Source organism: Quercus suber, unplaced genomic scaffold, assembly GCF_002906115.3.
Source record: "Quercus suber isolate HL8 unplaced genomic scaffold, Cork oak 2.0 scaffold_166, whole genome shotgun sequence".
Lineage (NCBI taxonomy): Eukaryota > Viridiplantae > Streptophyta > Magnoliopsida > Fagales > Fagaceae > Quercus > Quercus suber.
In genome coordinates, this window is record NW_027069627.1 from 866,362 (window position 1) to 877,140 (window position 10,779).

The window sequence follows — 10,779 nt, forward strand, 5'->3', positions numbered from 1 at the left end:
TCAGCCCTCCAATTCCTAATCAAATTTCTAACTTGGAGCATTTTTTCCTACTCATTCAAGCCAATAACATTCCATGAAAGAATTTTCAGATGCATTGATGTGCCACAACAGCCCAATCCCTTATAACTCGTCTTCCTCTAGCTAAGTCAGTTTCACCACTCTAGGTACTTGCCAAATTTTTATGTTCCTGGTGACCTTTCAACCCTACCTTGACCATTTTCTTTTGTGCACCTTCTTTTTGCAACTTCTTTGTTTCTCCTATCATTTTTTTTTTTTTAAATAGTTAAAAAAAATATTCTTTCTATCTAATCTCCTAAGATTTTGCATGATTAGCTCTTAACACCTATTATACCTCCTAGATTAATATTCTCAACATATGCATAATCTCACTGTCGTTTACTACCCAACAACTCAAAATTCAGAAACTTTACAAAGCAAACAAGAATTTCCCACCAAAATCTAGAATTTCAGTTACAAAAAGAGCCCCCAGCAACTCTATACATGATATGCTAAGTAATCAATATTCTCACTTCTGCTTACAAGTTAGTAACAAGAAGAGGAAGAAAAGAGAATATATTTAAGCTTTAAAGACATAATACAATGTTCCATACACTGAAAAACAAAGGCTCAACATTTAATGTACAAGAAACCCAAACAGTGAGATGTGAAAAAAATCTGACCTAACCAAGATTTTATAATAATCCAAAATAGAAATATGATCCTACCACAAAATTGAAGGCCTTTTAATTCAAATTAACAAGCAATGTCACGAACTAGATTACCACAATCATATCTGATTCCCCATATTTAAGTTTTTGAGTAAGATGAGAACAAGGCAGTAAAAACTCAGCTATATTAACAAAAACAACAATAAAATTTTTGCAAATTTATTTGCCTAATGGAGAACAAGGTCCAAGAAAACTGCTACATTAAACCTATCAATTAAAACTACCCAAAAAATCAAAATTCAGAAACTTCACAAAGCTACCCAACAACTCAAAATTCAAAACTGATAACCATTTAATTAAAACTACCCAACAACTCAAAATTCAGAAACTTTACAAAGCAAACAAGAATTTCCAACCAAAATCTAGAATTTCAATTACAAAAAGAGCCCCCAACAACTCTCAAAATTGAAAAAACATACATCTCAAAGACAATAATCAGTAATCAGTAATCAAAAAAGAAAAATTAAAAGATGCAATCCACCACTTCCAATAGATTCCTCAAACATACGTGTTTCCTTCATATCCCAAAAACGATGACCCATCTCTTCTTTCTCAATCTTTGCGGCACACCCACACCACATGACCACAGCCCACCAAACACACACCCATAGACACAAATAAATCCACAAGCCGTCGACCATCTCCTCCTTGCTAAAATCAATAGAATTTGGGAAAGAGAGAGAGGGCATTGTACCTAAGTCCGTGGGTCAATCTTTGCTATTCAAAAATCTCCTTCTCTGCACTGGTGAGATCGACCACCTCCTATTGCTAAAACTAGTTGCTAACCCCCACTATGTGCTGGAAAAGTTTTATATAAATATGATACATATATAACCTATGAAAAATTATCTTGATTTCTATTTCTTCTTATGTTAAATGCATTTTTCAATTGTCCTATAAGATGTTACTATAAGTCGAAAATTATTCCAATCAAATGATGGTGCCTTATGCTAACCCAAAATAAAATTAATTTTGCCAAATTCAACATTAACATCTATTAGTCAAATCCCAATAGCTGAGCAAAAGAATATTTCCAAAATCCTATTTCTTAATTCCTTAACCTTCATGAACTTCCACACTAACCAAGCAAAGGAAAAAAAAAAAAAAGACCTAAAATTTAGGAGTATGGACCATCTACCAAATTAAGTGCAAATTTAAAAAATAATTAACTTAAATTTTGAGTAACATTAAAATCTCGAAAGTACCAAAAATAATAATAAAACTTTAGAATACTACCCTAGGCACTTGTTCATTCACTTACAACAAAAGTTACAAAGAATGATACGTCAAGCACATATTATTCCCATATCGACACAAACCTTAGGCTTAGAAATCATTTTGTACATCCCGATCATATTTTTTGTAAGCCCATACACAACCTTCTTCACTCTTCAGAGCATAAGGAACCATATCATCAAACTATATAAACTAATTAGGATGATAGTTTGATACCCAGCATAATAATGTGCAACTTAAGGCTCTACTTTCTACACTACTTTTGCACCTTCTAAAACACCAAAAATACCCAACTTCTTAAAATGAAGTTGTTTATTGTAATCTCTCTTAAATTAAATCATTAAAATAATTTTATAAAAATATTAAAATAATAACAAATAATTAGAAGGATAACGACTTTGTGAAAAAATTAAAACATTTTAAAACTCAAACTTTTGCAGTCAACAGGGAAAATCAAATATTGTTACATTTCAACTCAACTTGTAATGCCTTCACTGAGCACTAAATTTGTGAAAATCTCAAACCATGAGTTCGAGGTTGAGGCTGATTTGATAATAGCCTAAATAAATCGTTGTGTACCTAAAAATACCAAAAAAACAAACTCAATTAACCAAATTAACTCTTGTGCATCTTTAGCTTTGTATCATTCTTACCATCAAAATTAATGCCTTTAAATTATGTTATAGACGGGTGTCACATTTTGTACATAAATATACTCTATTCTATAGGATGGAAAGCTAATGCAATCGAATTTTATTATTTAAAGGTTGTTGACTCTACACCTAAAAGTTATTGTGATGAAATTTGAGGAAAAAAAAAAAACAAAGGCTTACACAAAACATAACCTATTTATGAAGAAACAAAATAGAGGTTCACACAATTACATCTTGAACAATTTCTCAAAAGAAAAAAACTTACTTACGGTAGATATCTAAATCTTCAACATCAAAACAAAGCTATAACTGAATACAAAAACTTAAAGGACTTGTTAACACATAGTACTGATGAGTTGGATCATAGTCCATATGAATTATGAAACACTAAACGTAACAATTTGGTCCAAATTTGTCACCATAAAAAAAAGCTATAACTGAATGCAAGAACTTAAAGGACTTATTAACACTTAGTACTGATGATATGGAGATGTTGGAGTCGGGCTACACATTCAAGGGGACTTAAGAATTGAATTGCCACTACCTCCTGATGAGGGAAAAAAAATAGAAAGAAAATAACAAAACAAAATAGAAGCAAATACAATTTATCTAAATAGATAAGGATTAGCATTGTAAAACCTTCAAGCCCATATTATAATATAGATGCTATATTTACTGTGAACTTGTCATAGTAAGCATCGATCAATACCACACACTTTCTGAAATCAAACCTCAAAACCCAATTCCGTTAAAGCCCTAAAAGCTAATTCTAATAACTCGTTTTTAACTACCAATGTCTAAAAATTAATATTTTATCAAAACAAAGGACTATCTACGAACAAGCATTGTGAGGTGCCTAACACCTTCCCTACACGTAATTAGACTTCTGAACTCAAGAATCAAGATTTTTTATCCATCCATATTAGATTAAGAAAAATGACATTTTTCTTAGCCTAGGATTGGCAATAAAATCAAATAGAATCAGGTGACCAATCACACTTTAGAAAAACCCAATGATTGGTGGCGACTTCACTTATCCTTGGTAATCCGATTAAAATTGACCTGATTCTGTCACACACACCAAAGGTGTACCATTCTTCATGGTACCAGAGCTCTGAGCTCGCATAACACACCCTATGTATGCGCCTCAAGGGCATGCGAGCTTCACCGCAATGGGTGGTTGACCGCTGCAAGGCATTAATAGCTAGTCTTTTGCTTTTCTCTTTACTAGCATGTCATCCACATATACTTCGACATTTCGTCTGATTTGCTGGATGAACATCTTGTTTACTAGCCTTTAGTAAGTGGCTCTCGCATTCTTCAGCCCAAAGGGCATAACTTTGTAGCAAAACAACCCTTGGCTTGTGACGAATGAAGTCTTTCTTGATCTGATTTGTCTAACTTAATCTTATTGTAGCTGACGAAGGCATCCATAAAACTCAGTAGCTGATGCCTAGCCGTCAAGTCTACCAGAAGATCAATCTGGAGGAGTAGGTAGCTATCCCTCAGGTATGCTCTATTTAAATACATAAAGTCCACATGCATACTCTATTTGCCATTCGACTTTTTGACCATCACCATATTAGCTAACCAATCAGGGTAGTAGACCTCTCTGATGAATCTTACCTCCGGCAGCTTCCAAAGGTCCTTTGGTATGGCTTTGTCTCTCTTATGGATGAAGACTTTTTTCTTCTGTTGTACGGGAGGGAAGGATGGAGAGATATTGAGCTGGTGAACCATTATGTTTCGATCAATTTCTGGTGTGTCTTCATGACTCTAGGCGAACACATCTAAATTGCCTTTAAAGAAGAGTATGAGTTCCTGATGAACTTAAGAGTTCACTTGAGTGCCAATACAAGTGATCTAGTCTGGGTGCTCATCATCTAGAGGAATGTCCTCCAGCAGGTGGTAAGTGGAGGTCACTGCCCTCCACATGTTAAGTGTAGGCCGCCCAATGATGGTGTTGTACAATGAAAATAATTGACAACTAAGAGGGTTATTTCCCATGTGAGTTACTGTGGGTAGGCGCCAATGATGACTAGTAAAATGATGGTCCTTACAGGGAACACCTTGGTTCCACCAAAACCCACGAGGAGTGTGTCTGACAGTAGGAGTCATTCCTTGTCGATTCTCATTTGTTGAAAGGCTGGATAGTATAGTATGAAAACTGAGCTTCCATTATCTACCAACACCCTTTAAGTAATGTAGTTGGCTATGGACAAGGTAATAAGCATCATTATGCAGATGATGGAGTCATCGAGCGTCTTCTTTGGTGAATGTAATGGATGGGTCGTCCATCCTAGACAACTTAGGTAGGCGACCATAATCTGCACACTTTGCACTATGTAGAGGTAAGTCTTTCTTGGGGTTTTAGAAGATCTAGCCATTGTGGTCCCTTTTATGATCACCTTTATTTCTCTAAGCGGCACTCTTGGGCATTCTTCTACACTACCATTAGGCTTTAGACCCTTAGATGGGTTCCCTTCTGCTTTTTCTCGCTTGACAAAATGTTGTAGCTTCCCTTGCTTGATAAAGGCTTCAATCTGTTGCTTCAAGTCGTAGCACTCAAAGGTGTCATGCTTGTGGTCCCGAAGGAACCGACAATACTTGTTCCTTGGGGCTTGTTAGGATCACTCTTTAGCTTGTCAGGCCACCTGAGTGCTAGATTATTCCTTACTTGCAATGAGAACTTACTCAAGTGGAGCATTCAGCAAGGTGAAGTTGGTTGCTCTTCTGAAAGGGGGTTTTGACCTCTTATATTCCCTTTTGTCATTTATTCGAGCTAACTTCCTTCTTCTATCCAGACGAGGGTAGTCCTAACTCTACCTTTTCATTGGTTTGCCCCCTCAGGCTATCATGACGTCTTCAGCATTCATATACTTAGCAGTCCTTGTGGACACAACGGAGAATCGCTACCTAGTTTTACAATGGCTTAGGAACCATGAATATAGCGTCCTCTCGAGTAAGGACCTTTTGATCTTACTACCAAAGTATGGGTTCGGAGTTTAGGTACGGTTTTGGGAAGGTTTTAGGCACTTAAAACCACCCAAACCTTAGGTTGGCTTCCACTCATTATGTCTTATGTCTTAATCCTATTAAAGGCATATTCACTATTACATCTATACTCACACACACACTAGCATACATCTAAGCATACAATTATGGCATCAATCATCCCAAAACCTAATCATTCATCTATCAAGGCATATCACAACCCAAGCCTAACATACATTGGATCTTATATCAACCTAGCATTCATCTAGCATCATATCACATCCAAGGCAAAAACATAGGCAATAAACAATCATGGTGGAAACACAAGCATAGAAAGATCCAAGTGATATGTGATTACATCTATACATTAAGAATAACTCATCCAAACAAACATGTTCATATCTATCATTAAACATACATCATGTATGTTCATGTGAATGCATGGCTTACCTCACTTACCTTGTTGCATCTCAGCACCTATGGCATCAATGCTTGAACATGTGAATGCGTGTTCATGGCATCAAAACAAAGAAACAAAAGATAAACCCTAATTTAAACATGCGAAAGGCAAATAAAAAATAAACAAAAAACAAGGACTTACATCTATAAAAAGGAATCAAAACAGAGGCATAATATGTGAAACAAATGAAGGAAGCAAAGCAGAAAACTTAAATTAGGGTTTCTAGGCAGCGATATGCGCGCACATGCAAAAGTTTGCATGTGCAAGTCAAATGCATGCATGCTCAAACTTTGACCCCGTGCGTAGGCTGGCTCAAAAACCCTAGCCCAGAACGTAGAAAACACAAAAGAACAAAGCAACACTTAAAACAATAAATCTAACAATCTAACATGCTTAGAAATACAAAAGCTAACTAAAACTAAGCTATATAAGCATAAACAAACAAAGAAACAAGATTAAGAACAAAATTAAAACAGAAAAGGGAGAAAGGAGCTTAGAACTCAATACCATAAACAAAAACTCCTAGGCTTGATTTTTGACTGTTCTCCTCAATCAAATCTATTCACAATCAATGAAAAAGTGATTAGTAATCTTAAATTCAAAGATTAAGGCCAAAAAAGGCCTCAATCAAAATAAAATTGTCTTGAGGATGTTTTGTGAAAAATTCCATCTTTGATTTACTATTTCTAGTGAATCTTAATGTTTTCCCTTAGGATATCCGTGTGTTTTAAAAAGGTACCATGTATGGCTATTTATATCGTGAAAATGGGAGTTTGGAACATCTCCCAAACAATGTGGGATTCATTCCAAACCTCAGTCTTTAATGTAGAAAATTTGTTTTTCATAGTTTCTAGAACCCTCAGGTTTGTGCCTACATGCGCTTGCATCATGGTTGTGTGCGTAAGCCAAGGGTTTCCTTGGCTTTAATTTTCCAAAAATAGATTTATTTGCTCATTAAAAGTTATATTTTCTATTTTAACATTTCTCAAGTTAATTTAACATCTGATTAGGCCCTAAACCAACCTTGGGTCTTAGAATTTCAACATCATTGGGAAATGTTGATGTGTTGTTATAGCCCTATATAGCATGTCTGTCATTGTCTTCGGGTCATTCTTATAGATGGAGAAGAGGAATTCTCTAGAGTAGAGTCCATTAGTGAAGGACGTGACCAGGACCTTGTCATCCGCTTCATTGATCAAGAGGGCTTCTTTGTTGAATCGAGCCACATAAAATCTCAAGCTTTCATCTTCTCATTGCTTGATGTTCAAGGGACTTGCCAATGATCTCTTGTATCTTTGTCTGCTAATGAAATGCCCACTCAATTCCTTGAAGTTTGAGATGAAGTTTGGAGTGATCTTGCTAAAACATACCCTACCTAGTCCTTTGAGAGTGATTGGGAATGCTCTGCACATTATCTCATCCAGCATGCCTTGTAGGTACATAAGAGTTTTAAAGGAATCTAGGTGATCGAGTGGATCCCTTGACCCATCGTATGTCTCAACTTGAGGCATCCGAAACTTGGAAGGAATGGGATAAGATGAACTTATGCCATGAAAGAAGAGTTGGTATAGTGGACAAGATTATCCAAGTTGATGGATACCTGCCCTCTTATGGCATTCATCATCATGTCCATCTTGTCTTTCATCATTTGCATATCTTGTGTCATGCACATTACACTACTCTCCAGCTTTGATTGACGATTAGTGCCCTATCATCTATTGCGTCTACTAATGACATTGCTTTCTTCTTAGTCTTCCCCCTCATGTTGGTCACCCGTCGGGAGATGGCAGTCATCGTGTTCATCATTGTGTTGTTCATCATGTTGATTGTTGGTTTAAGCACGATGCTCGTGCATTAGGTTCATCTATTGCTTGAGCTCCTAGTTTTGCTAGGTGAGTCGCTCGATGGCAGCGACGAGGGTTTGCACTTACCTCTCCAAGGCGTTGGAGGGGTTTTCAATTTCCAAGTTGGTTGTAGTCATTGACTGCATCTAGACCATGCAACTTTTTTTCTTATAAGCATTGATATGGCCAATCACTCATTTCCCACAAACGGCGCCAACTGATGATGCATAAAATCATAGTTGAGTTGATCACAAACACACGCAATAATTGAAGGTACTTGAAGAATAAAAAGATAAAAAACCTACAAAGAACACATGTGGGATGCCGATCAAAGACCCACCGAAAGTTAAGCTAGTGAAAGGTCAATCTCCAATAGCTCTAAGAGTATAAGAGCTAGGAAACTACATGTACCTTGGAGTGAAGGAGGCTTGGTGCTTATATAGTGGTATAAGACTGACCAAGATCCCATGAATGTAGGATCTTCCCTTGTAGGGAAGATATGTAGTTAATGTTTTGAGATCTCTAGGCCTTACTTCCTATATTTGGAGAATATGAATATGTAGAAGGATCTTTGGATGTGGTGTGCAAGTTTTTTCTGTACAGGGATGCATGAATGGAGAATACACAAATGGTGTGGGACTAAGTGTAATTGAACATTGTGGGTGCCTTTTTGTGTTATTGGGCTAACGCTTTCTGTAAAGGGTAGGGAAGTTAGGCCTGGCTCTCTCTGTAGGATTCCACTAGAACCAGTCTGTGCACAAGACCAAACACTAAAAACAAAGATACACACACACACACACACACACACACACACACATATATATGTGTATGCATATAGTAATAGCAGAATAACTGTTAGTCTGAGAATGTTAGCAGCAGAAATAAATAGTAATAACAACAAACATAATAACAAAAGTAATAGGGTTCTCCGCAAGATATATACTAAAAATAGCCTAAACTCTAACTTACTTAACCTTATTTCTACAAGGCCATAAAGTTATGTAGTTTGGAGAATGGGTCAGAATAGCTATCATCTAAATTGAGGTGACAGAGAGCATGGTTTTGTATGAGGGAGGGAAAAGGTTGCGTAGTGATGCATGTTAGGTCTATCGTGTATACTCGACTTTCTCATCTTTCTATTCTCTTTTATGTTTCACTTTCTTTTCCTCTTTCTCTTTTCTTTTACTTTCAACTCACTACTCTAATTCTTTTAGGTATTGTGTTCTTCACACCATTGTTGATGTTTCACTCCATTGTCTAATGATTTCGTGTCCCTTTCATATTCATAGGTACTATTCCTTTTATACCTAAGATCAATCCTAGGTGATTTCCCTTCTCTACCATTGCTTTCCACTGACCATTTTGTCTATTGTAGGTATTTAGCCAACACCCACAATGTACCATTCTAGTCATGTGTAGGTGGGTTCAATTCCACTACCTTCTGATCGCTAGAAGTGGGTTTAGTCCCACTACTTGCTTAGCAACGAACTTCTTTCCACTTTTGGGTAAAAGCCAATCCGGCCACAATACCACTATCTCTATATTTCCTCTAACGGCAAACCCCTATTAATCTCTATAGTCCTCACTCCCTAACATGCATAAGATGGTTCCTATCAATTTCCTACCCATTTTGGTAAAGATGCTTTCCCAATAGAGCATATCCGAAAAGGGGTCCTGGTGGGATACCAAAACTAGATTTTTTTCCCCCCTCCACCAAACCACACCATCTATTCCTCTCTAGTTGTGGGCCTTGCCTCCCTTGCATTGGTTGGGTTATAGGTTGACGGGGCTCCAGCTGCTCCACTTCTTGATTTTTGGCTTCTTCCTCTTCATGTGTTTCCTACTGCCTTTGATTTTGTCTTGTTTTCTCTTCATGTGTTTCTTGCTACCTTTGATTTTGGCTTGTTTCCTTTTCATGCATTTCCCGTTGCTTTTGATTTTGTCTTGTTTATCCTTCACGCATTTCCTGTTGTTATGGCTTTGTCTTGTTTCTTCATGCTTTTCTTGACACTATGGCTTTGCACGGTTTCACCTTGCTTCACTTTTGCAGAATCAAAATTTATCCTTGTTCCCTTATACAAGGGAATTATGGGCTTTCTGCCATATATATTGGGTTGGGCTTGTTGTCCCTTTTGCTTTCTTTTCTCTTCATTTATTCACTACATTGGGTTAGGCTTGTTGACCCTTCTACTTTCTTTTCTCTTCATTTACTAACTACATTGGATTGGGCCTATTGACTCTTTTACTTCTTTTCTCTTCATTTATTCATTACATTGGGTTGGGTTGGCTGATCATTTTGCTTTCTTTTCTCTTCCTTTAATTTTGTTGGGCCTCACTTATTGGGCTCCATTTCATTCTCAAAATGCTTTTCCTTTTTAGGCCATTACTTGGACCTTATTTACGCATTCTCTTCTCTTTGGGCCTTTAGAATATGGCCTGATTACTATCTCTTTGCTCATACTCTAACCCATCTCTTAAGGCTTTCTTGGGCTTTTCTCCTCATGGACTTTTCGGATGTAAATTTACAATAATGGGTATCAACAATCATCGGTATAGTGGCTACCCGACGATGCCCATGAGTGAAGGGCTGAGATCAACATCATGTTGTTGTGACCTCGAAAGGAGTTTATTGACCGATGGCCCATTGGAGACCGAAGAGTAGTTATAGGCTGAAGAGTCAAGGGAGTTAGAAAATTTTTAGTCAAAAATATTCCTTATTAACGTAAATCATCATAATTCGTGAGCATATAATCAGCTGTGCAAACTAATGATTAAAAGAAATAACTCACATGTCCTAATATAATGAATTATATATAATAAAAAAAAAAAAAACCCAAAACACAATTTCTTAACCAAAATGAAAT